This window comes from Sceloporus occidentalis, unplaced genomic scaffold (assembly GCF_023333645.1).
Source record: "Sceloporus occidentalis isolate IW3139 unplaced genomic scaffold, rSceOcc1.0.p SCAF_28, whole genome shotgun sequence".
Classification (NCBI taxonomy): Eukaryota; Metazoa; Chordata; class Lepidosauria; order Squamata; family Phrynosomatidae; genus Sceloporus; species Sceloporus occidentalis.
Window position 1 is genome coordinate 9242725 of NW_028317008.1, and position 26855 is coordinate 9269579.

The following is a 26855-nucleotide window of genomic DNA, read 5'->3' on the forward strand; positions in this document are numbered from 1 at the left end:
TAAATATAATAAAGTAAATAATAATAAATATAACTTTAAAATAAAATTCAATAAACCCATTAAAATTAAATTATTATTTAGACATAATACATCTTTAACCAAAACAGTGCACTGCTAATAATCTTAAAAATAACCGTACATTAACCCTAAGCTATTTTTTAGTTCTTGTCCAACATTTTTCCATTCGCATACCTGCCAACACACCCAACATTTTTGTGGACAGTCCTGCTTTTTTTCCATTCCTGTCCAGTAAAAGTTGGGTTGTTGCAAAGTATGCCATTATAAATAGGTAGCAAATGTTAGGCATGTATTACAAGTGGTCCAAAATCAATTTAAAAATGTAAAATAATCCCTATTCTTTTATTAAACATCTATGGATGTGTGACTGTGTATGATAAAAAGGAGGCCAAGTTCCTTGGAGCATTTGTCTAGGTCATTTTGTGTACAGTACACCTCGGTACGTTATGCAACTCTATTGGTCGTTTCGGAAGGGGGTTCGCCTGCCATCAACGAATGAGGTGCATTCTGCAGTTCTGCAATTCATTTGTTCATGCCAGACCAGCCCCCTTCTGGCGACCAATAGAGTCGCACACACGTACCTTCACGGCGCGAACGCATCTGCTGCTGCTCTGATGTGTTCTTAACCCCGTATTAACCCCTGCTACGCAGCCTGGAGAAAACGAAGATGAAACGAGCACGAACAATGGCCACGAATATTCGCCCGAAAAGAACACAGGAACGGGCGAATATTCGCGGAATACGAAGGGTTTTTTTTCTCCGAAGACGAGTACGAAGACGAACACGAAGAGCCCCCTGGTGCCCAAGTCTTCTAACCACCCACTCAACAAACTAACTAAAATTTTGAAACAAGAGATGGCACAGCCCACAGGCAGACATTTATCTACATAATAGGCTCCATCCACAACAATTTAAAACAGGATAGATAAACAGGTAAGAGCCAAAAGGCTGCCTCCACATCCACTTTAGCCAACAATGTACAATGTACCATCAAATGAGGTATATGACATCCTGCACATTTTAGGTCCTATACTATCATTCACCGACTCCCCACGTGGAAACGATAAATGATGAATGAGCTGAAACTTACCTGGTTCCTTCTTAATGACAACAGCAAGTGGGGATACCCAGAGATTAGCCAATGGTAAGGTGACAAAAGGCCCAGCCATATGTGCCCAAAAGCTACCTCCTTGGTCTGCTTGTCTGAAACTACCTCAGTCTCCTACCACCAGACACCCCAGGGCAGAAGAGACTTCTGCTCATCCAAAGTGTGAGGCAGGTGCATTGGGGGCTCCAAGGCCCAGCCAACCTTTTTCTTCATCAGGACTTATGGCTGGCCAGGCTTGCATGACGCAGTCAGTTGGTGAGTGGGAACCAGTCTTTCTTTCTCTTCCAACTTTTCTCTTCTTGAGCCCAAGTGGCGGCAAAGAGGCGGAACAGAAGAGAGCTCAAGACACCCTGACGTCTGACTCATTCATTGGTAGTTCATCCACATTACTTCGACCCTCCGTCAGACCTTGCCTACACTACCTCATTACCAGGTACAGCAGACTTCATGGACTTGATGTTCTGGTGCAGACCATAATCCAAACATCAAGGATTCAAGCACCATCCACGCCTGTTCAGATATTCCATTCACAATTAGTGTAACAGCAAATGGCACAAGCAATTGTTAAAATGAAGTTTGTCCACATTTATCAAATAATAATCCTATCATATCAATGTGGCTTGCCCATTTCTATATCTCATTCTGAAGAAAGCAGGCAAATCTTGTGTCTGGGCGAATCCAAGCGAGAACTCATATCTGAAAACCCTTAAGTGTAGGAGTTTCAAGCAAAGAAGGAGTTAAAAGGAAAAAAGGAGAGTGAAGTATAAATCCCTGCATTTCATTTATATACTGTATAAGTATTTAATTATAACTATATAGTTATAACTTTATCTTGATATTTATGCAACTACATAAAAAGCACAAAAGTATTATGTTATTTGTGAATGTTTCCAACGAGAATGTTAACTATGATTCAAGTTATAATACATTTAAATCCTAATTCACTATTGAAATGCCAGCTATTTGATAAACCAGTTACTCACAGAATAAAGATTTAAATCGACAGTTCTCTTTGTATAGCTATACCTGTAATGAGTCTAATAAAGAAGTACAAATATAAATAAACTTCCCACCTTAATAAAAGGAACATGATAAGGAAGTAGATATCTTCTGTACATTACTATTCCCTGGGAAGATGAACTCACCTCTGCCCACAAATGCAAACGAATTTACAAAAATATAACTATGTTTTACATATACTGTAGTGACCAACCAGGATGTCTAGAGTTGATACGGAACAATTGTTCAATTGATCTATTATGTGCTCCTTTATGGACCTACAATATGTCACAAAAGTGAGTACACCCCTAACATTTTTGTAAATATTTTATTATATCTTTTCATATGAGAGCACCAAAGAAATGACACTCTGCTACACTGTAAAGTAGTGAGTGTACAGCCTGTATAACAGTGTAAATTTGCCATCCCCTCAAAATAATTCAACACACAGCCATTAATGTCTAAACCTTGGCAACAAAAGTGAGTACACCCCTAAGTGGAAATGTCCAAATTGGGCCCAAATTGTCAATATTTTGTGTGGCCACTATTATTTTCCAGCAGTGCCTTAACCCTCTTGGGCATAGAGTTCACCAGAGCTTCACAGGTTACCACTGGAGTCCTCTTCCACTCCATGACGATATCATGGAGTTGGTGGATGTTAGAGACCTTGCGCTCCCCCACCTTCCATTTGAGGAGGCCCCACAGATGCTCAATAGGGTTTAGGTCTGGAGACATGCTTGGCCAGTCCATCACCTTTACCCTCAGCTTCTTTAGCAAGGCAGTGGTCGTCTTTGAGGTGTGTTTGGGGTTGTTATCATGTTGGAATACTACCCTGCGGCCCAGTCTCTGAAGGGAGGGGATCATGCTCTGCTTCAGTATGTCATAGTACATGTTGGCATTCATGGTTCCCTCGATGAACTGTAGCTCCCCAGTGCCAGCAGCACTCACCCAGACCATGACACTCCCACCACCATGCTTGACTGTAGGCAAGACACACTTGTCTTTGTACTCCTCACCTGGTTGAGGCCACAGACTCTTGACACCATCTGAACCAAATAAGTTTATCTTGGTCTCATCGGACCACGGACATGGTTCCAGTAATCCATTTTCCTAGTCTGCTTATCTTCAGCAAACTGTTTGCAGGCTTTCTTGTGCATTATCTTTAGAAGAGGCTTTATTCTGGTACGACAGAATTTTGATGTGCGGCATATGGTCTGATCACTGACAGGGTGACTTCCCACCCCTTCAACATCTGCAGCAATGCTGGCAGCACTCAAACGTCTATTTACCAACCTCTGGATATGATGCTGAGCACGTGCATTCAACTTCTTTGGTCGACCATGGTGAGACCTGTTCTGAGTGGAACCTGTCCTGTATGGTCTTGCCCACAGTGCTGCAGCTCAGTTTCAGGGTCTTGGCAACCTTCTTATAGCCTAGGCCATCTTTATGTAGAGCAACAATTATTTTTTTTCAGATCCTCAGAGAGTTCTTTGTCATGAGGTACCATGTTGAACTTCAAGTGACCAGTATGAGAGAGTGTAAGAGTGATAACACCAAATTTAACACACCTGCTCCCCATTCACACCTGAGACCTTGTAACACTAACGAGTCACATGAGCTAATTGGGCCCAATTCGGACAAGGTTTAGATATTAATGGCTGTGTGTTGGGATATTTTGAGGGGACAGTAAATGTACACTGTTATACAGGCTGTACACTCACTAATTTACATTGTAGCACTTTTGTGAGATATTGTATATGTGTATGTTGATTGTGGATTGATTGTGTTTTCAGCTAAGTGTGTTTTGGGCAATTGATTTACTGGGCCATTGGTTAAACCTAATGGTACTAGACCTCCCCTGTTTGATCACCCTAATGCAACACTGATTCACTAATAAAATCTATAGTTTTAGAAAAAAAAAGCTACAATCCTTGTGTGAGTAACCCTCCACCTGCCTCATTATACAGGATACAATCTAACTTTTGCATGTAACCAAGATAACACACTAGCAAACTTGAGGAAAGCTTTGAGAAACTAGGACAGCCTTCTAAACACAATGTAAGTAAACATTAACTATTTTGTTGACGCCTAACTCTCTCCAAGGACACCAATTACACTGATAAGCTGTTAAAACATATTTAATCTGTTATGGATGTCTGGATTTCTAGATCTATAGGATAAATTAGTAAAAAATATTTGTTTAATATTTTTTGCCAGAAACCATATTTGTGTAAAATTTCATTTTTTTTCATCAGACAATGGATAAAATAGCCTATTAACTTCAATTACAAATTTATCATTGCTGAAAGCTTTTAAGTGTATGGTGATGCTTGATGCATTTGTACATGACAGAGTATTATTTACTGCCAATAAAAACAGAGGGAATGGCTATAGATGAGCATATGGTGCTTGCTGCTCTGAGAAGTAAGTCTAAAGGGATCTGTCTACAATACATATTTCATTTAGTTCTGGGCCATTGCTCAGAAGCATAAATTAACTAGCTTTGGGGGGAAAAGTGTTAGAGACTCACAAATATAGCTAAAGATGTGACAATGAGGAATTTTATGTATTGTAACCTTATGACTAAGAAAAAGTAGAGTACATTTGTATTACATTTCATTGCCCATTTATTTAATAAAATTGTTACTTTTCAATTTTTCTATTTGTATCATTAAAGAATGAAACACGATGCAATTAATACACTTCCTCCTTATGGAAAAATATAAAACATGTCTTTTTCAACATGCTGTTTATGAACTATATTAATAAAACAATGGAAAATAAAACACACAATACATTTTATTGTGCATTCTAGAGACAGCAAGTTAAATTTACTGTGCAGATATCAGTTTTTGATAATCCATAAAAACAAACTGCAGTCATAAAAAATGCAATTGGTAGTTCATTATTTCCTGCACCCTTTTTCAGTTGAGACATTAAAACCAATTATTTTCTAGAAATCATGTTTTAATATATCTTAATGTTTCTTGTTCTGTGGCTCTCTTTTCAAAGTGTAACAAAATACAAATACATTTGTTTGTACATATAAAATGTAATTCATACATATGTTAATAGTTAAAATGGTTCTACTGTAAACAACTTAACTACTTTTTACATAAATTAATGATTATGTTTGACTGACATCCAAAGAGTAGGATTTAAAGTAATTACAAAAAAAAAAAACAACCCCCCCCCTGCATTTTCAGTACTCCAGATTGTGTACTCTGTAAAGAGATAATAAACCAACTGGCACTGGATATGTAAGTAGTAAGTAAACATCATTAGCTATATCTGTAGCTCTTATACTGGTAATAAAGAGTACTGTTAAACAGGTAGTTCAAGAGAAATGTTTCTTATCAAAAAGTGTAACCGGGATATAAGCTTGCAACAATCTCTCCAGCTATTACATTAAATAATAAGAGCAATATAAAAAACGTCAAATGTGTACATAAACCGACAATTAAACTGTAGAGGGGCATTCAGGTATTAGAAATACACTAGCGGAGCAATGAATCATGACTAATGTTTACGTTTGAGGGATAATTCATGCGTGCATATATTATGAGATTGACGTTACAAATCTGGGTACAGTATATTTAACCTTTTTTATTGATTGCCATAAACAATGCCAACTAAAAACACAACCATTAAAAATTGCTTGCTGAGAGAACAGTTACAGCTGATGGAATAATACTGAAATTTGTAATTAAGCTAGCCTTGAAGACAAAACCAAAGACTAAAAACCCCTGTTGCCCTAAGCTTATCCCTTAGGATTTTTTTTAAAAATATGGTTTATTTATTTTTCTATTTTGCTCAACTACTTAGGCCTGTAGCTAGCTAACACTCTCAAATAACCCAATAACCACACAATTAATCGTGTATCGTGGATTAGTGCATTGGCCACAGCTTTATTTAAGCAACTATAAACAACCAGACACTCCCGGTAGGCAGGTGCTCACATGTCCTCTGTTGCCATCAGCCTCCTCTTAGGACTTGGCTCCCCTATCTTCTAGACAGACCTTGCTGTTCTCTAATCCCCAGGTTACTCCCATAAACTCTTGCCTCCACCTGCCACGTAGCCCAACAAACAAATGAGGCGGATGCAACATAAAAAAACACAGGGCTCACTCGTGGACATACGGCTACCCAAATCAAAACATTCTCTCCATACTAACATATATGCCTGCCATTAACCCGTCGGGACTTTTATCATCATTTATTGTTTAATATATAGAGACATCATATTCTGCAGCACTGTACAATAACCAGCATATCAGACAGTTGCAAATGGACTCTAAATCCCCTAAGTCTTGCAACAACAGTGTATCACGCCTATTGCTGTACACCTTTAGCAACGTCAGTGTCCTTGTGACGCTCTCCGGAGTCCTCGCCCTTGGTCCCATCATCCCTACCTCCCAGTTTGCCTGTCGCATCCTTAACCTTCTAAATATACAGCCAACAACACCCTTTCCTGGTACTTGCCACTGTTCTGAAACTCAAAGCGGTGTCACCTCCTGTAAAGTGCACTAGTCTACTCAAGGTCATCAGCAGAAGCCATAAACTTCCATCCTGCATATCAAACATCATGCTTGGATTCACCACCATTTCCTGCCTAAATTGCTGATCGTACCTAAACCAATACTGATCCCCATAAACCTTATGTGCAAACATCTCAAAACCTTGGAGCCAATTGCTAAATACACCCCATCTAGGTCTACCCACAGATTCCTTATTCGCCTGAACCAATGACAACACATCCACATATTCCCCTCTCAAGACAAATGAGAAGGCCCTTGACTAGTCAACACACCTGGGTAAGCTTGGCTTCCCTTATCTATACCCAAATTATCCTACCGAAACTGACCTGGTGCTGCCACAGAGGGACAACCTAACCTCCCCAGCAACCCTTTGAGCACCAAAATCAAGTCAGACCCCTGACTTGCCCCACCTGATATCCCTGCAGCATCCTGTCTCCTTACCCCTGAACCCCACACTATCTGCTCCAAGTGCTCAAAGGAGTTGACCGCTGAGCTTAGGCCTGCAACGGCCCCTGGATCCTGCTTTACACCTGAACTCTGCTGATCTTCAGAGGGTTGAGGACTCCTCCAACTCCTCCTCTAGGTCCTCTTCTGGGCTACTCCATCTGGATCTGCTTGGTGCTCCACTGGCCCACCTTCCTTGTGGTCCCTGAGAAGGCTGCTCACTGCCAAAATTTGCGCACTGCTCCCCAGCCTACTTCCGTCCCACACACTAGACACAGGCCTCCCTGACGCACCTCCTGGAGTGTTGGGAAACTCTTGCTGCAGCTGCTTACGGTAGCTGATGAGGACCCATGCCATGCTTTGCTATCACATGACGCAATCCAGCTTCATCAGAGGCCTCTGACGCCTAAAATCACACATGCACCCTGGCCTCCACTGCTGCACTGAACTTAGCTTTCCAGGAACTCTTACAGGGAAGCCTCCATCTTCCCTAGAACAGGCTGCTACACATGACATGCTACAAGCTGCACCTGCTGGACTGGAAAGAGATAGGCTCCATGCATCTGGTGTCTTATAAACCCCAACTTGCAATGTTTGCCCCCAGAACCAATTGCCTACTTCCCTATATGTTCCCCCTCCCAATGGGGCCTGGATGGGTACCTTTCTTAGTTTCACACTATATTTTAGGGTGAGAAGATTCTGTTGCACCATTACAATCGTGTAAAGTGCAAAAAAACAACAATAAAATTGACAATATATAAAATTGACAATAATATTAGCAAATGCTAAGACATACTGATAAAGAAGGTCCTGCACTTTAGAGTCTCTAAGACTTCTAGTTCATTGGATTACTTGTAAGCAAGTAATGTATCATTCCAAAGCTCCAGAAAAATTTGCATACTGCTGCATGTAACCCTGTGTAGGTTAATGGGAGCACCAGCGGAGGTTGTGCCTATGAAACTCTTCAAATATTTTCCAGCTCTATTTATCTTTCTCTTAAAGGGAAAAAACTTTTAATCAAACACAGCTTTTTAATGACCAATTTATAAATAATTGACTGAAGAAATTAGCTATATAACTTCTGCTTCTCTTATACAACATATCAATTGCTGTTTAATAAAACTGTCTGACAGGTGATTTGTCCAACTGTAATGTTTTTCACATTTCTAAGTTATCTTATGCAACAAACAACCCAATGCATTAATTTGACTTGTTCTACCAGTTCATTATGTTTCGGACAGCAATATATTTTGTCATGGACAGTCACGTAATTTCCAGCCTGGGAGTCAAGCACACCCAAACGATGCAAAAATACACAGAGCCACCCCCCAAATAAATTAAGATTGTTTCCAACAAGTACAATGGTTCAATCACTGCCTAAAATGTACTACTAATAACCTAACAAAACTGCATTGCAAGATTACATCAGCTGACTAAGGATCCAGGTAGGCTAGAAATTCTGCCTTACTTCCTGGCTGAATCTAAAGGCGCATGCTTCCTGATATATGTATAAGAACATTGGTATAGCCTTAACCTGTAAACTCTTTGGAGCATAGACATATTTTCCTAATGTATTGATTACTGTTTTGGTAACTGCATTCTTCTATTCGTAATAACTACAAGGGGTAAGAGATGTTTTCATATTATATTTGCGTTATTTATGTAAGTTAGTCATAGCATTTTTTGCCATTAGCGGAAAACAAATATCATTATTGCTGGGTGGCCTTAAGGCATTCTGTTTGGTTTTATTCACTATACAATCACATTTTGCATATATTATGTTTTTGAAAGCTTTGTCTATCTGTCTTGCAGATACACTTACCATGCCAAGCTACTACAGATGGCTGCTGTTTAATTTTTAACACCCTTCAAATGTATTCCATTGGCTCTTATTCTTACTTTCTCTTTTTGCTAAACTATTGAGACTATCTTGTATAAACCACATGTTCTGTTAAGGCAATTAATTTGTAGATATTTTTACACTGATAATAATGTGATAGATTTCTTCCAATTGACTTCTTTCTTGAAAATGGTTGGCCTATTAATTTGGAGGTACTCCATATTGTCCTTTATATAAAACAAAGAAAAACCTTAAGCATTCCTTATTCAACTCTTGACAACTGTCTCTCTGGTTTGTTCTGCTTTGGTATCACATTTTATGGTTGGCAGCTATAATACTCACAGATCTCATAAATGCACAGATATGCCTGGTATCCTAACTTACCTTGTTAACTCAATAAACCTATGATGTGAAGAGACCACCAATAGACATCGCATAAAATCTGTGGCAGTTATTGGCATTTAACGATACAAACTTTATATCAAGAACTTAAGAACAAAGGTATCAGTGCCTCTAAAATTTAAACTGACTTCCCTTCTCTAATTCCAGGTCTACCAAACATGTACATAAACTGCTGGTTAGTGTAATTAATATACAAAAATGTATGGAATTCACAGGTCCATCCCATAGCTTCTTGTAATTACCTACTTTGCTTTTGAAACTGTATTTGCAAAAATATTAAAACTCCTTATGAAAATTGTAAAGCAACAATGGCACAATTATTTTGGGTTTAGTGCACTTGCACCCTGGTATATTGTTCCTAAGAATTAAAAATAGATAAGGCGCATTTTTATTTTATAAATTTGCTCTTCACATATACTGAGTATGAATTACACATTTTGTAATAAACAAATGCATTACATCTGCTGTGAAAAATAACACACTTGTTTTTAAAAAATAGGCACAACAATTTGATTAATAAAATAGTGAAATTGGAATTCATGCTGTACAGTCATTTCATACAATATCTCACATACATGTATATTAATATCCTAGTATCATTTTATACTCAAAGTACAAACAGTGACTATGTTATCCCTAGATCCCATATCATGCTCATGTGTTTGAGTTAATCTTACATGTGACTAGTTTCAATCTGTTTAGGATTATTTTAAACCATATGTTGTCAATTTCTCACATCTGCAAAGAGGAACAGTGTTCCAAAAAGGAACATCTGTTTTGGTTATATAGCTATATTAATAAAAGCATAGTTCCATGAACTATTGTATAAACGTTACAAACTGTTATATGTGTATATAAAATGGTTGTTTATGATAAAAAAACAAAAAACTGTATAACCTATATGATCTATTCTATATGTATATTAATTACATGTATGCCATGCAAACATTGGCATTGATGGGAAAACCTGTAATAGAAAGCTAAATGTAAATTACACCTTCATAAATAAATTTCAATGTGTACATTTACATGTTTGCATTTGGTAAGAATCAAAAGACAGGCTTGTGAATTCATTGTTGCTGAATTACTGTGTAAGGCAGACAAACTGCTTGCCTACAACCAGGCTTTTAATGGTGTTTAGACTGCTGATGTAACAGACACTTCCATAATCCTTCTTCATCCATTTAGAGTGCCCATTTTTGGCATTTATCTCTTATAATGTTATGTCTACACCTATTACTTAAGTCTTTGTTTTCTTATATGCTGTAAAGTTTAAAAGGACAGTAATCTTAGTTCCCAGGTGGAACTTGTATTGACATTGTATAGACATTTTAAAAAGTTTCGAGAACACTGAAGAAGAAAATCTAAATTGCAACTAGTGGCAGAAACTATAAAATCATTGGGTGTTATATATATAAGCCAGTGATTGCTATGTTTATAAGACCCCTTTTTAAAACTTTGTACTATTATCAATTTTTATATGTAACCTTGACTTACTTGAAAAACATATCAGCGCGTAACAGCAGCATGGAAGATACTTACAATACTTATGTCCTCATGTATTTACCACGTTTCAAATAAGATCATGTTTTTACTCATACAGGCCACATATGTTTCAACACAAATCACAATTATGTACACTTATGTACTGAACTAAAAATATATACATATTTTCTCTGTGTGTATAACACAATTGATTTACTGTATTTACAATACATATTATAATATAATCGGTTTATTAACATTAACATAGGGCATAAAGAGACACTTAAATGATAAATAGCAAAAGCCAAATTTAAATATCTAGGCTTGAATACTTCTCCAAACTAAGTAAAAATAATATATAAGTAAAGAAACTGCAAATTCATAGTGAGCTTCCCCTGAAAGACGGTCTGACTTTGCCCAGCATAATACCTAGGCAATATGAAGGATTTCTTAGAACACTTTTTTTGATTTATATTATACATCTTTAAGTGTCATTTGTAATACATTCCTACTGAAATTATTATCTATGCATTTATTCATATGTTAATTCCACATGGGATGTGGAAAACATAACAGACCAGCTTATTTGGAACAAATTAATAAAATTACTTTCATTACTTTCATAGTTCAGTTTATTTTATTTAGGAGACATGAAGCTTAGACCGTTGGTAGACAATCTTAAATGGGGGTTGGTAGGAGGAAGAATGGGTGACATCAGAGACCACTCCCCTGCCAGTTTCCAGGTATAATTATTAATTAAGTTATTGAAATTCACGTAAAAATGAGATATCCAAGCAAAAATGGCTGGCATATTTCAGTATTATTGGGATAACAATGGTAGTTTAAGCTCTGTTAGCTGATTAATTAGTTGATACGATATATATATATATGACGATACCTTGTGGAAAATTAACCTTTGGTTGTAGGATTGATAAATTACCAGAACAGATGAACAGGTATTTAGTAAGCAAAGAGAATATATATATAGATGATAGTGTATCATGGAAAACATTGTAAACAGCACTGAAGTAGCTGGGAGATGTGACCTTTACAGTTGAAAGTGCTAAAGTCATTAAATATATCTGTCTGAAAGGGTATAGCCTGCATAAAGGGCTTTGAAAACACTTGATGTGTGCAATGTCAATATGGTTATTAAACTATATTAAAATAAAGACATACAGTATACAAGCTTGTGAGGGACAAATATTAACCCCTGCAATGCGACGATCGTGTCATATGTATTAAAAGGGTGAACGTTGCACGTGTTCGGTCTCCACAAAACTTTCAGCCCTGTCCCTGAATTGTGATGCCGTGAAGAGCGATCAAAGGGCTTGTGGGGGTTCTTTTTTTGCTGTTGCTGCCCTGCCTGAGCTTCCAGGAAGACCAGCAATGCAATGTACAAAATGGATATTAGCCCCTAAAATGCTGTGATTACCGGATTGCAAGGGTTAATGCTGCACTGCCGCAGCTGATCAGGCAGCAGGAGAATGTTGTGGCAGGTCCCCACACTTGTGTGAGGACCCAAGGAACAAACAGCCCCCTTCCCTGAAGCTGCCTTTGGCAGTTGAAGCACAATCGCCGGTAGAAGCGATTAAAGGCTCGGAGGGCTGTGCTGGTCACTTATGACGTACCAGGTACGTCACAGAACCAATGAGCCCAATTGGTAATGACGCACCTGGTATATCACCAGATGCAAAGGGGTTAATAGAGCCACTGGAGGTGGACCACTATTCAAAGCCATCTTGTAGCTAAATGACATGGGATATTAGTTACCTTACCAGGGAGAGGCAGCTCTCCAGCAAAAGAAGGTCCAATTTTTGATGCTCACAGCCTTCCCTCCACAGGCTCAGACACCGCCATCTTGATCTTCGCAGCTTTTTCTGAGCGGTTCTAGGCAGCTTTATACAGCCTAACAACAATGTAGTTTTGCAGTCTTCATTTGCATTGTGGCTGGGGTCCCCCCTGTGTGGGTAACCTTCCATTAAACCTGAGAGCCATGTTGCTTGTTTTGTTTAACTAGAATTAACCCAACTTTACTTGAGTAGTGTGTGAGTTTTAGCGAGTGCAAATGCAAGTTGGCTTTAGTGAAATTGTGGGTTTTGCCCAACTCTTGAGTAGGCCCCGGAGACACAACAAAATAGCAGGAGGGGCCCCATGATCCGGCCTTGATTATTGTAAGGGTCAGGCTTGACCTCAGATTGGCCCTAGGCAAATCAAGGGGGCGTGTGGCCACTTGGCTATTTAAGGAAGGCCAGGGGTCATGGCCTTCCTCTTTTAAATTCAGAAAGCAGCGAAGAAGTTTTCCCTCCCGCCCGCCCTTTTATTTGTGGCTGTTTCTGGTTTGTGTCCTTTGGGTAGGGGCACGTGGTGCGGCTTGACTTCGTTGGCGGGGAACTGAGGTTCCGGTTGGCTGTTTTTAGGATACTTATTCGTGGTACCTGGTTATAATTGGGTGGTTTCTCATCTGAGGTATGGAAACCGTGTTTATTTGTCAAGTTTTGTGGGCCTTTTCCCACGGGCACGGTCCCAAGGGAATGAGGGGGCCGTTGTGCTTATGCCACGTGCTAGTGCGGTTTACGGCTCGTGGTAGGGGTGCACGGCAAAAGTTGGTGACAGCTCCCAGACGGAGGTGGAGCTGTCTGAAAAGGATTTCGGTTTATCCTTAAGGGGTGTGGTAGTAACCTCCATGTGGTAGTAGGGGTGGAGGGACCCTAAGTCATGGAGGTTACAATGTTACAACGTTATGTACGTTTAAAATTCAAATAAAGTTTTACGTGTCACAGTGCTTTTATAATAAATAAAGCTGTGGCCTTTTCAAATCCATTTGGTTGTCCGTCTCAGTTATTTATGGTACAATACATTATGTTTAAACCCGTTAGCATGACCCACAAGCTGTCAAGTGCTGGGATCATGAGTTTTCTGCTGCAAACTTGACTCCTAAAATTGCACATTTTTATGATTTCCTTACATTAGTTTAGGAGGAAAATCAGTGTCTATGATTTCTGTGAAGAAAAACAGAATACCAGCACCCTGAAGTTACAAGAGAATGGAGTTGAGAAACTGAAATAGATAGTTTCCATCAGTGCGTATGAATACAAACCTAGAGAATAGATGCTGACTGTGAGAAATAACATCTGACATTAAAGGAAAATTCACATTTCTTAATGTGGCACAGACCAGCTGAGATCTGAAATATCTTACACATCTTAATAATACAGAACACTACAAAACCATAGAAGAGGCATGTGTCTGTCTCAATGCATGTCATTTAGTATTGTGTGAGGCCAATGTAACAACATAATTTTTTGGTTCCAAACCTTCTAGGTTAATGTTGTAATTTTGTACCAATAACTTAACTCTCCCCTTAATTGTCATTCATTTTAAGTATTGGACAAATGTTTCTGAAATATAACTTGAAGCAGGGATCCTTAATTGGTTTTAATTTGATATTATTAATGGGAAAGAAGTCAAGTAAAACTTTCAACACATACAGTGGGGCAAAAAAGTATTTAGCCAGATATCTTGCTTGTTTGTAGGTGACCAAATACCAAGGAATTTACCAATGAATTCATTAGAAATCCTACAATGTGATTTCCTGTATTCTTTCCCCCATTCTGTCTCTCATCGTTGAAGTGTACCTATGGTGAAAATTACAGGCCTCTCTCATCTTTGTAAGTGGGAGGACTTGCACAATTGGTGGCTGACTAAATACTTTTTTGCCCCACTGTAGTTCCTCATTTACGAAGTCTGCTTATGAACAGTATTGACAAACAGATACATTCTCATTTTCCAGGGGCGTAACTAGAAGCCTCAGGGCCCCGGTGCGAGAATCTGTTAAGGCCCCCCCCAACCCAATCTACCCTCCTCTCACACCATCTACCCCCCCCTTCTCAGGCTATCTACCCAACCCTACCCCCTTCTATCTACATTTTTTTTTGTTTTTATTTCCTTTTATTCGCCAACCTGACCCCCCCCCAGTTATGCACATCTGCCCCAGCCTTGCCACTCTGCCCCCTGATATGCCTTTTAACCCCCTTTATGCCTCTCTGCCTCCAGAAATGCCTTATACCCCTATACGCCACTCTGGTTAAAAGGCATATAATGGGACAGAGTGGCATATAAGGGGGTATAAGGCATTTCTGGAGGCAGAGTGGCAAATAGGGGGTTAAAAGGCATTTATAGAGACAGAGTGGTATATAGGGGTTAAAAGGCATTTCTGGAGACAGAGTGGCATAAAGGGGGTTAAAAGGCATATCATGGGGCACTCTGCCTCCAGAAAAGCCTTATGCCCCCCTATATGCCACTCTGCCTCCCCGATATGCTTTATACCCTCCTATATGCCACTCTGCCCCATGATATGCCTTTTAATCCCCTATATGCCACTCTGCCTCCAGATATGCCTTTTGACCCCCTATATGTCACTCTGCATCCAGAAATGCCTTATACCCCTAAATGCCACTCTGGCATAAAGGGGTTAAAAGGCATATCATGGGACAGAGTGGCATATAGGGGGGTATAAGGCATTTCTGGAGGCAGAGTGGCATATAGGGGGACACACTTACATACACACACATGCCGATTTTTTTGTTTTTAACAAATACAAAAAAAAAATACAGTTTGTACAAAAAATACATTAGTTTACTGACCTTCTACTTCTCTTCACTTCCGTCCTCTGGTAGCTGCACACTGTTCTCTTCTCTATCCTGACAGGATCTCACTAACCCGACATCCGGTGCTCCAGCGAGGGGAGCAGTGTGAAGGGTGAAAGCTCCGCCCCCTTGCACGGACCTTTCACCCCTCACACTGCTCCCATCACTATGCGGCCATCAGATTGCTGGGAATGTAATCTAAACGGCCGATGCGTGCTGATGCCGCCGGCCGGAGCTACTTTAACACTTTTTTTTTAAATGTAATATGGCAAGCTGGATCGAAAAGTATTACAGCAGAACCGGCCGGCGGCATCAGCACGCATCGGCCGTTTAGATTACATTCCCAGCAATCTGATGGCCGCATAGTGATGGGAGCAGCGTGAGGGGTGAAAGGTCCGTGCGAGGGGGCGGAGCTTTCACCCTTCACGCTGCTCTACTCCCATCACTAGGCGGCCATCCCACACGGCCGCTGGGTGCTGATGCCGCCGGCCGGCGCTGCTTTAATACATTTGTAAAATTTAATATGGCAAGCCGGACCAGCTTGCCATATTAAATTAAAAAAACAAGTATTATAGTAGCTCCGGCTGGCCGCATCAGCACCCAGCGGCCGCTTAGATTAGATTTCGGGCAGCCTGGGGGGCAATTGTCCCCCTGCCCAGCCCACCCCTGGCGCCGGAGGCGGCTTCCAATCCCGCTCCGCTGGCCGGATCTGCGGGCCCAGAGGGAAATTTCCCGGTATCCCGGTGGGCCAGTCCGGCCCTGCTTGGGCCCCTTTGAGTGGCAGAACTCCAGGGCCGGGTCATTTTCTATTAGTAGAGCTAGTGTTTAACTTGAAATTATTTTTCAATTTGTTTTGAATGCAAGCAGCACTGCTTTTATTTCAGGCAGGAAAATTATTAATTAGGTATGATGCATATTAATGTTTCACTTATCTGGTATAATTCGTCTCTGGTAGCCCTCATGAGGGTTGATGCTATGGGAAATCCCATTCATTGAAAGGGCCTTTACTTTCCACAATCATTGCTTGAATTTGAACAATGGTAATATTCTACTGAGACTTTGTAAAGGGCATTTAAAAGGCTGACAGAAAAAGGCCTTTGTGAACACGGCAGAAGTGCGAGGATTAAAGGGAGCATTACTTAAAAATATTTTCTACTGTAATTACATTTCTCCTTTCTTCCTTGGTTGAGGCCTCTAGTTTAGTTAATGCAAGTTGCTTTACATAGCACCTCACTATTTGAACTATCAGTTATGCAGGACCAGCTCAGCAATTATTACAAACAAATTCAACATGGCCCTTTAAAACACATAGTAAATTCAGATTCTGCCAACTCCCACTTTAATGAAAGCGTCTAGTTCACAGTCTGTCACTAAGAACGCCTGGGCCTGGGGAAGGTGAAAATAATAATAAAAATCTGTGGGAACCTACAATGTAATGACTTTTATGGCATTGTTTTCCCCAACAGAACTACCAATTTGGCTCTTAGACTTACTAGTAAACATCTCTAAGGATTTATTAAAGTATAAACATACATACATTCCACATGTGTATAAAGATTTTTCAATGAAGCCTAAAATATTTATTTATGATAAAGAAATCCTCATAACTTCTTTGGAGATGTTTGGAGTAGAGCACAAAAAATATATTATTTATAGCATCTGTATTATTTATGTTTTAAAATAATGTCATGTGTGATTACTTTACTTGTCATTTAAAATACATCAGTTGATTAGTTCCTGGAAAAATATAGAAGTAATTTATTTTGTATCTGGGAGAAAATCCTTGTATGACAAAATCAATCTCATCATATTTTCTTTGCACATGATTTTTCTAGTTATAGTTTTGTAAGAAGGTCTTTTTGGGGATATTCCTATACAGAATGACCAATGCATTACATGTTGCTACTGGGATAAAATTAATTTACAGTATGTCCTGCTGTCAAGATTTAGTTATTATAGGTCAGGAAAATGTAGGGCTAGAAAATAAATGTAAAGCTTTACTGATATTATCAGAAAAGGCTGTATGAAAATATTCTATGCAGCAGTAACTTGGCTCTTGTGATTCTGCTGTATATTTGACCTATTAAGCTGGTTAGCTGGTTAGGTTGTATTGCTTAGCAGTATTTCTGGATCCTTTCTCTTGTGCTGTTATGTGGGAACAGAGTCTCAAAGCTAAATTACCGTTGCCATCTGCCTGCCAGTAATTGTTGGCTTTATAAGGTTGAACACTTCCTTTGGGTTGTAGTCCTACTGGACAGTCTTTAGACTCGATAATGAACACAATATCTGGAGTACATCATACTTATACAATATGAAAAACTAACAAAATACATGTCAGTTGTTCACGAGAGAAATAATGGTGGTTTAATAGATAAGTACTTAAGTAAGTTTACTTTCTGTAAAAGTAGAATGAATCATAAAGTCCATTTCCAGAAAAGGTCAGGAAGTTTGCATTTTATGCTCTCGCATAATAATGAATTCATCTGTACACCTCTTTTGTGAATTTATTACAAAGGTACTTTGACTCTAAGATTTCTACAAGGAGAAATCTAATTATAAAGACCAGATGGTCTCAAAATAATTTGTGTCCTAAAATGAATACAGTTTGCAAATGTACATGTCTCTAAGCCTATTCTGTAATTGCTGTAATACTGTGTACTGGTTTCATGATTTTTTGTTGTGCTCAATGTACTGTTTTGGTAGAACAGATGTTTGCATAGGTCCCAGTACAACTGTTTTTGTTGGCCACCTCCAGTAAACCACCAAGTATGCCATACATGCACTCAAATAATTGAGTTGATTATACTGAATGGAAAGGAAAATGAGAAGTGGAGAAATGGGCGAGGGTGAAAATGGGGAAGAAGGGCTAAAAGGTTGTACCCATTGTGGTTAAAGACTACAGCAAGTTAAGTGCAAAAAATAATGGGGCTTAATATTCCCAAAACAGGGTACTTAGCTACCTATTGTCCTACTTCAACTCTACCTTCAAAGGATATATGAAATACTTTTAATGTTTTGATTTTATTCATGGAGTGGTGGATGCTAGACTTGTGCATTCGTATTCAGGTGAACATGAAAACGAAAACGAAGGGTGCGTTTCCGTTGTTCAGCCCGAATACCGAAGAAACGAACATGGAGGCGGCAAAACGTATACAAAGACACACAACACGAAGAATCTTCGTCTTTGTTTACTAATTTCCCCGGTCCCTTCCCCATCTAGCCTACCTTATCTACGCAGCATTGCAGGGGTTAACGGGAGTGGAAATCCATAGGTTTGCCAACAGATGTAAAAAACAATTGGTGATGCCAGAGGAGGCCCCTGCAGGTGACCAAAAGAGTCAGTCACAGGTACCTTTGACATCTGACGGCGGAACTTGGCCTGGGGAGACCATGGTCTCCCCGCTCCAAGAGTTAAAGGACCTTTGACTCTTGGAGCAGGGAAACCAGTGGTCTCCCCTGGCCGAGTTTCGGCACCAGGATTTTAAAAGTCTGTATGAGCAACTCTATTGGTCGCCAGCACGGGCAGTTCAGGTGCACTTTATTGGTTGTTGGCAGAGGAGACCCCTGCCCGCAATAGAGTTGCTCGTACGGACCTTTAAAATCCTGGGCGTCAAAGCTGCTGTGTAGTGTGTACCGCGTTAACCCCGTATTAACCCCTTCTACAAAAAAGGCAAAAAATTAAGAAAAAAATGAACACAAAGAATGTACACGAAAATACCCCCCCGTCTTATATTCAAGTAGATGTCTGACTACAAGCCTAACATCCAGATACCCCAGAAATTAGTTTTCCCCACAAAGATGAACACGAAGAGTTGGCCGGCAGTCTAGTGGATGTCTCTTGTTCGTCTGCTTAACCACAACCTGGAAAACTGCTGCTAAATACAAGCTCCTTCTTAAAGTTTTGTAATGTGGTATAATGTTATATATGGGGATGTTTCACAACCACTGACACAGAATTAAAGAGTGTAATAATGCACACTGAATTGTCAGTAGTTATTTATCGCTCATACAAAATACAGTCACTTGGATGAAGATACCAGATTTTTGTTACACAGCCAGAAATACCAGTTTACAGTGTTTGATAGATTTTCTCCAAATTACATCAACAGGGAGAAGCAGGACAGATGGTATATTCCCAGAATATACAGACAAATCCTTAACTATGCAAGTTTGTACAAAATACATGTTTGAGTACTGCTATAAGTATGCAAATGAAAAATGGTAATGGACGTATTTAAATATAGCAAGGAATATTAAATACAATATGAGTAAAGGTATGTTTATGCATGCAAAACAACATATAAAAGGAAAGAAGTTCACTGATTTTAAGTTAGCTGTAGCAAAAAATCACAGATCTATCTTTTTTTGCAATTCTCTTCTCCTCCTTTTGTAGTCTGACAATTCAAAGGAAACTGCAGATCCATTCACAATAAAATCCTCCCTACACAATAACAGCAATAATAGCTGAACAGCATCAAAATGGACAGTTGCAATGCAGGAATTACCTACGTCTATCCTTTAAACTAGACAGAAGTCTCTTCCCTGAATTTTCCTTTTACAAAACTGGCCATATTTGATATTCATAACGATTTATGACTTCTAGCAATCCAGACTAACAACCCTTTATTACAAGGCTACAAAAACTTGGTTTGTCAATCACTATGAAATGGTGCAGTTTCAATGTCTACAGGCTCTTAGCAGTGGGGAAAATAATGTGTTCAGTACATAATATTAATGCTATATCTATATCTGTGATGTTTCTTTTCTATCAGGATTTAGAATGAGCAGTGCAGAGCCTCATATACACAGACAGAATACATGTTGTTTGTGTGACAGGCTTGATCTATGTCAAGCAGAAAATAACAGAGAAAATATGTTTTTTATATTTCATTGTTGTGTAGCAGACAGTAGTGTATCACTGTCAAAAATTCTTACTATAAAGATCAGCTTCTCCCACAAAACAGAGTCTCTCACCAGATCATATCTAAGAATATCACTGTGTACAGGAAAGTAATGACTTTATTTGTAACTTGACATGTGCCCATTCGGTTCTGCATTTTTAATTCAAGAACAAATTCACTCACTCTCTCACACTTTCACTCTAATTCACTCTCTCGTGCTCTGTTTCCCTACATTCTCTGATGACCACATCCGCTTCTGATGACCACTTCCGCATCTTGTTCATCTTTTATCTTTTATTTTCTCTTCTATCTTCAATCTGCTATCTTCCAAATGGGGGATGTCAACGGAAGTGTCACCATATTGCCTTGAGTTCAAGTGAGGGCAAAATAATGGCACTCTCTGTGACTTCCTCTTCCCTCTTCTTTATTTTTGCACGATTCTTTGGTAAATTTGCAATTCACAACAATCCGAGTGCACAAATCTATTAGTAACTACTACTGGGAGATTTTAATTACCCAGATATAGATTGGAATTGTGAAATTTGTAACTGCTCCACCAAAACACTGCAAGTATGGTATAATACCTTGAAGCACACACATTGTTTGTGCACAAAATTGCAGGAAGATCTAGTGTATCACTAGTGGGGGAATGGGCAGGGAAGTGGCAAATGAGAATCAATACAGACAACAATAATAACCATAACAACAATGCAACATACTAATACTACTAATGAGAAGCATATAGGAATAATTGTAGGCAACAAACTTTGCAACAGCAACTACAAAGACCAATAAGACACTGGCATGTTGTGAGTCATAGGAAGAGTGTGTTTGCAGCCACAAAGTTTTCTGTGTCCATTAGATGGCGCTTGTGAGCATAATTGTCAATGTATTTTATTCCCATAATGCATTGTTACAAATCACTTACATAAAGGATTGAATGGTCTTGTCATCAGAAGTCATAAAGTTATCTTTCAGAATCATAAGCCATCTGATTAAGAAAATTCAAGATACACACCCCTCTCTTAGTTCACAAGCAGGCAAAAGTGGTATGTAGGTGTATTTGTGTCTAATTATGAGTTTCCAGTCATGTGTTTTTTGATGTAATTGACTGTATGTCTGATGATTTGTCTTTCTTATTTATTTTTATTTAGTTCTACGGTGTTGATGTAACTGTCTTAGTTGGAACCTGATATGTGCATTAAACATCTGTGAGATAAGAACCTCAGCCTTCTCATTGTGACTAAGGGCGGCATAGTAGAACACTTCACTGCATCAGTGAAGGCCTTGAGATGGTAAAGCTGCATGCAGAAGACAGCCATCAAGAGATGCCACATGTTTTCTAAGGGAAGTATAACATTGGGAGTGATCACAGTTAAATGACTGAAGCAGCCAGTGAGCAAGTAAAGGCTAAACAAGGAAGCACCTTTAAGTTAGTGCAATTAGCAGAAGAACTTGTTAACTGCTACTGAAGTTTAATTGTGCTGGAATTTCATATTTATTCTAAGGACAACAGTGGACATTTTTCTTTCACTGGATGGCTTTATAAGACGCTATAAAGACTAAATTGATAAGTAAATGTACATATGGTATGTTTAGAACAGACTAAATGCTTAAAATTTTAGTATTTTTATTTGTGCATATATCATTCAAGTGTGTTGACATTTATTGCTATGTTGCATTGCTACCATTGCTTGCACTAGAACGTCTTTACCTTTAAAAAATTGCAATACATAGTACTGAACAGATTTAGCATGTCAAACGCAAGTGAAGTTAACCCTGCAGATACCACTGCACAAGACATTGTCAATACACAGCAGGCTGATACAGATGAGCAAGCTGAAGTGGCTGCACAAATGCAACAGCCTCAAGTGAGCACAGGTAATACACAGCTCCCAGACATTAGAAGAAGCCAACGTACACGCATACTCACCGAAAGAGGTAAAGCTCTACAAGACATCAAATTAAATTATCTAAAAAAGGATTTTGAACAGAAATATAGAAGATGGAAATATCACATCAATGGGTTGAAAAGAGCCATTAAGAATAGTGATGAAGCAGAATTGATTATTGAAGTTGTGAACATCATTAATGCGACTCAGTCGGAGGTCGACCATATTTATGATGACATAAGAAGTATCTCAAGCCCTGAACCTGAAATCCGGAGAAAAAATGACACGTGCTACGCAATTACCAGCACTGCAAATGAAAAGGCTCAACGCTTTCTCAATAACGATCTGGAAGACATACCCTGGCCTGAGTCAGAGTCAGTTTTTGAAACCACTGTGTCCAGCATGATCTCAACAACCTCCAGTAAGCTAAGATCTGGTTCTAAGATGTCCAGTCAGTCTTCACTGCAGAAGAAACAAGAAGCAGCAGCGGAAGTAGCAGCGACGCAAGAGGTAATTAAAATAATGAATACACAACATCAATATGAGGAGGAAATTAGAAAACTTGAGGCAGAGGATGCAAGGTTAACAGCTGAGAGAGAAGCTCAAGAAAGGGAAATAGAAGCTGAGAGTGCGAGAAAAAGAGCTCTATTTATTTCAGAAAGCAGCAGTATAAAAATTAAGTTGGAAAGGAAGAAGAAAGAAGTGGAACGACTGGAGGAACTAAAAAGGCACAATGCAGCACAAGCAAGGCTACATGTGTATGCTGAAAGTATCAAAAGGGAAGATGAAGAACAGCTTTTGGCTTCTCTTCCTCAGCAAACAAAGGAAGGTTATGTTTCTCAACCAAGCGATCCAAGTTCTCTTCCTCAGCCATTCCTGCTCACCCAAGCAAAGGCTCCTTTGAACCAACCCCTTTATCCACCTCAAAGGGTTAAATTCACCCAAGATCCTATTTCTCAATCAGCTATATTTACTACCTCTCATGATGCTTCTAATGACCTTGTGAAAGCACTTGTTGAAGCAATTACAGCCAATAGGATTCCAATTCCAGAACCTGCTATTTTCTTTGGAGATCCTCTGAAGTATAATGACTGGAAGTTGTCTTTCCAGACATTAATTGACCGCAAGAACTTACCAACCCAAGAAAAGCTTTTCTTTTTACGCAAGTATGTAAGTGGCCCAGCAAAAAGAGCTATTGAAGGACACTTCATGGTTGGAACAGAAACCGCTTATCATGCTGCCTGGGACATACTTGATGACAGATTTGGAAATCCGTTTGTAGTTGGAAAGTCATATCGTGACAAAATACAAGCATGGCATAAGATTGCCACCAAAGAGAGCAAAGATCTCCGTGAATTTGTAGATTTCCTGAGCAGTGTTGACTCAGCCATGCCTTATGTTCAAGGTTTACAAGCTTTAAATGACTGCGTTGAAAATCAAAGGATAACAGCAAAACTACCAGAGTGGTTGAGTTCACGTTGGAACAGAGCTGTCACAAAGTTCCAAGATGAACACAAAGCATTCCCCGATTTCAAATACTTTGTTGAATTTCTTAATAAAGAAGCCAGAATTGCATGCAACCCCATCACCTCACTGCAAGCGATAAAGCCAACAGAACAAGAAAGATCTAAGCAAACCGATCAAGATTATTTTAACTCTCAACGCATTCGCAACTCAAGTGCCAAAACATTCACTACAAGTTCCAGGGAGAATACTAGCGTCCTGTGTGCCTTTTGTAAGAGACATGGCCACACTCTTCATAAGTGCCATAAGATTATGGAAAGACCAGTTGAAGAAATAGTGAAGTTTGTAAAGTCAGAGAACTTATGCTTTGGTTGCCTCAAAACCGGTCATAAGTCAAAAAACTGTACCTCCAGAAGTGTGTGTGATAAATGTGAACGGCGTCACCCAACATGCCTACATCAAGATCGGCAGAATAAAGATCAGGAACAACGAGTTAAAACCGATCAAGAGCAGTCAAAAATCAATCAAGGACCTGCAGAAAGAACAGCTGAACTACAGAGGATACACGAGTCTAAGCAAGTAACGTCCAACAGAGTTATTCAAGAAAGAAGTAACACTCATACCTCATCAGTTATTCCAGTATATATCTCAACAATAGCCAAACCAAATAAAGAGATCCTAGTGTACGCCTTACTAGACACCCAGAGTGACACTACCTTCATCTTACAAGACACAGCTGAAATACTTGATATTAAGAGAGAACCAGTCAAGCTCAAAATTTCTACAATAACTTCTAAAACAAAGGTTGTATCTAGCCACAAATTGAATGGACTACAAGTAAGAGGCATCAAGTCTGAAATAAGAATCAATCTACCAACAACTTATACCAGGGACTACATACCTGCCAATAGATCACATATACCCACATGTGACACCGCAAGGAATTGGTCACATCTAGAACATCTTGCAGATGAAATGTCTCCTGAACTTGATTGTGAAGTAGGGTTGTTGATAGGCTACAACTGTCCTCAAGCTTTAATGCCCAGAGAGGTTCTCAGAGGTAACGAAGACCAGCCATTTGCACAGAGATCTGTGTTAGGTTGGAGCATTATCGGATATAATAACCCCGACAGTGGCTATGAAGATGAAATCGGTGTGAGTCATAGGATTATTATGAAGCAAGTTCTACCAGCTGTTGACCCAGTTCACAAAATCAAGTCTGAAGTCTACTTTGTGTGTAGGAACAAAGTAAAGGAAATCATCACTTCAGCAGATATACTGAAGGTTTTTGAGTCAGACTTTGTTGAAAGTAATAATGAAGAAGTCTCTATGTCACAAGAAGACCTACAGTTTCTAGCAACGTTAAAAGACAGTATCAAACAAAATCAGGATGGACACTATGAGATGCCATTACCTTTTAAAGATGAGCGACCAGAATTGCCAAACAACAAGGCTTGTGCAGAACATAGACTCAAATGCCTAGAAAAACGTTTGAAGAAAGATGAGCAATACTACCGGGACTACGTGGCTTTCATGAAGGACATGATAGTAAGAGGCGATGCAGAAAGGGTTCCAAAGATGGAGATAAACAGGCAACCATCATGGTATATCCCTCACCATGGGGTTTATCACCCCCAGAAACCAGGCAAGATCAGAGTCGTCTTTGACTGCTCAGCAAGATTTCAGAATACTTCCCTGAATGAACATCTACTGACTGGGCCTGACCTCACAAATACTCTGGTTGGGGTCTTGTGCCGTTTCCGGAAAGGACAAGTGGCCATTATGTGTGATGTGGAGCGTATGTTCCATCAGTTTCATGTTGCTCAAAGGGATCGAGACTACCTCAGGTTCCTGTGGTGGGAAGAAGGCAACATGGAGACCCTACCTTCAGTGTATCGAATGAAGGTTCACCTGTTTGGAGCTGCTTCCTCGCCAGGATGTGCAAACTTCGGGTTCAAGCACCTTGCCACACAAGGTGAAGGCAAATTTAATCAAGCTACAGTGAAGTTCCTACAACGCAATTTTTATGTTGATGATGGTCTAGCCAAAGTGGTAGATGTCTTCCCAGGAACTGATGGCAGGGTCAGAAAACTGAAACTTCTTGTTAGTGACACAACAATAGATAACAAGGGCACACGCACTAGTAAGCCAGTGTATCTAGAAAGACCCATACACAAAACAGTGTTATTACTTGAAGCTGATTAACGGAAGGGTAACGTGATTGTATCTGATTAATGTGTGCAAAATGCGTTTCCTCTAAATGTTCATGTTAAGTTATGTGTTATAATATCAGCTCCTTTAAGAATCACATGTTGTGATGGTGGGAGTGTGTTTGCAGCCACAAAGTTTTCTGTGTCCATTAGATGGCGCTTGTGAGCATAATTGTCAATGTATTTTATTCCCATAATGCATTGTTACAAATCACTTACATAAAGGATTGAATGGTCTTGTCATCAGAAGTCATAAAGTTATCTTTCAGAATCATAAGCCATCTGATTAAGAAAATTCAAGATACACACCCCTCTCTTAGTTCACAAGCAGGCAAAAGTGGTATGTAGGTGTATTTGTGTCTAATTATGAGTTTCCAGTCATGTGTTTTTTGATGTAATTGACTGTATGTCTGATGATTTGTCTTTCTTATTTATTTTTATTTAGTTCTACGGTGTTGATGTAACTGTCTTAGTTGGAACCTGATATGTGCATTAAACATCTGTGAGATAAGAACCTCAGCCTTCTCATTGTGACTAAGGGCGGCATAAAGAGGATATCATGATCATCTTGCCTCTTAATAAGTCAGTGGTAATATCTCACCTTAAATATGCAGTGCAATAAAAAGGACATTATGGAACCACAAAAAGTTCAAAGGAGGGCTACAAAAAGAATCCATTTGGAGTCAATAAAAAAATTAGAAAAATAGCTTAATTGGGGTTTTTTGCTTTTTTTTTGGAACAAAACCAGGAAGCATAGGTAGAAGGGATGAACCTGATTCATTTTCGTTTTTTCAACCTAAATTACTTTATAAATTCACAAAATTATAATAATCCTAATTAAATGTTGTGTTAAAAGAATGATAAATATAATTTTAAACAAGCTAACTCTTCTAAGGAAATAAATG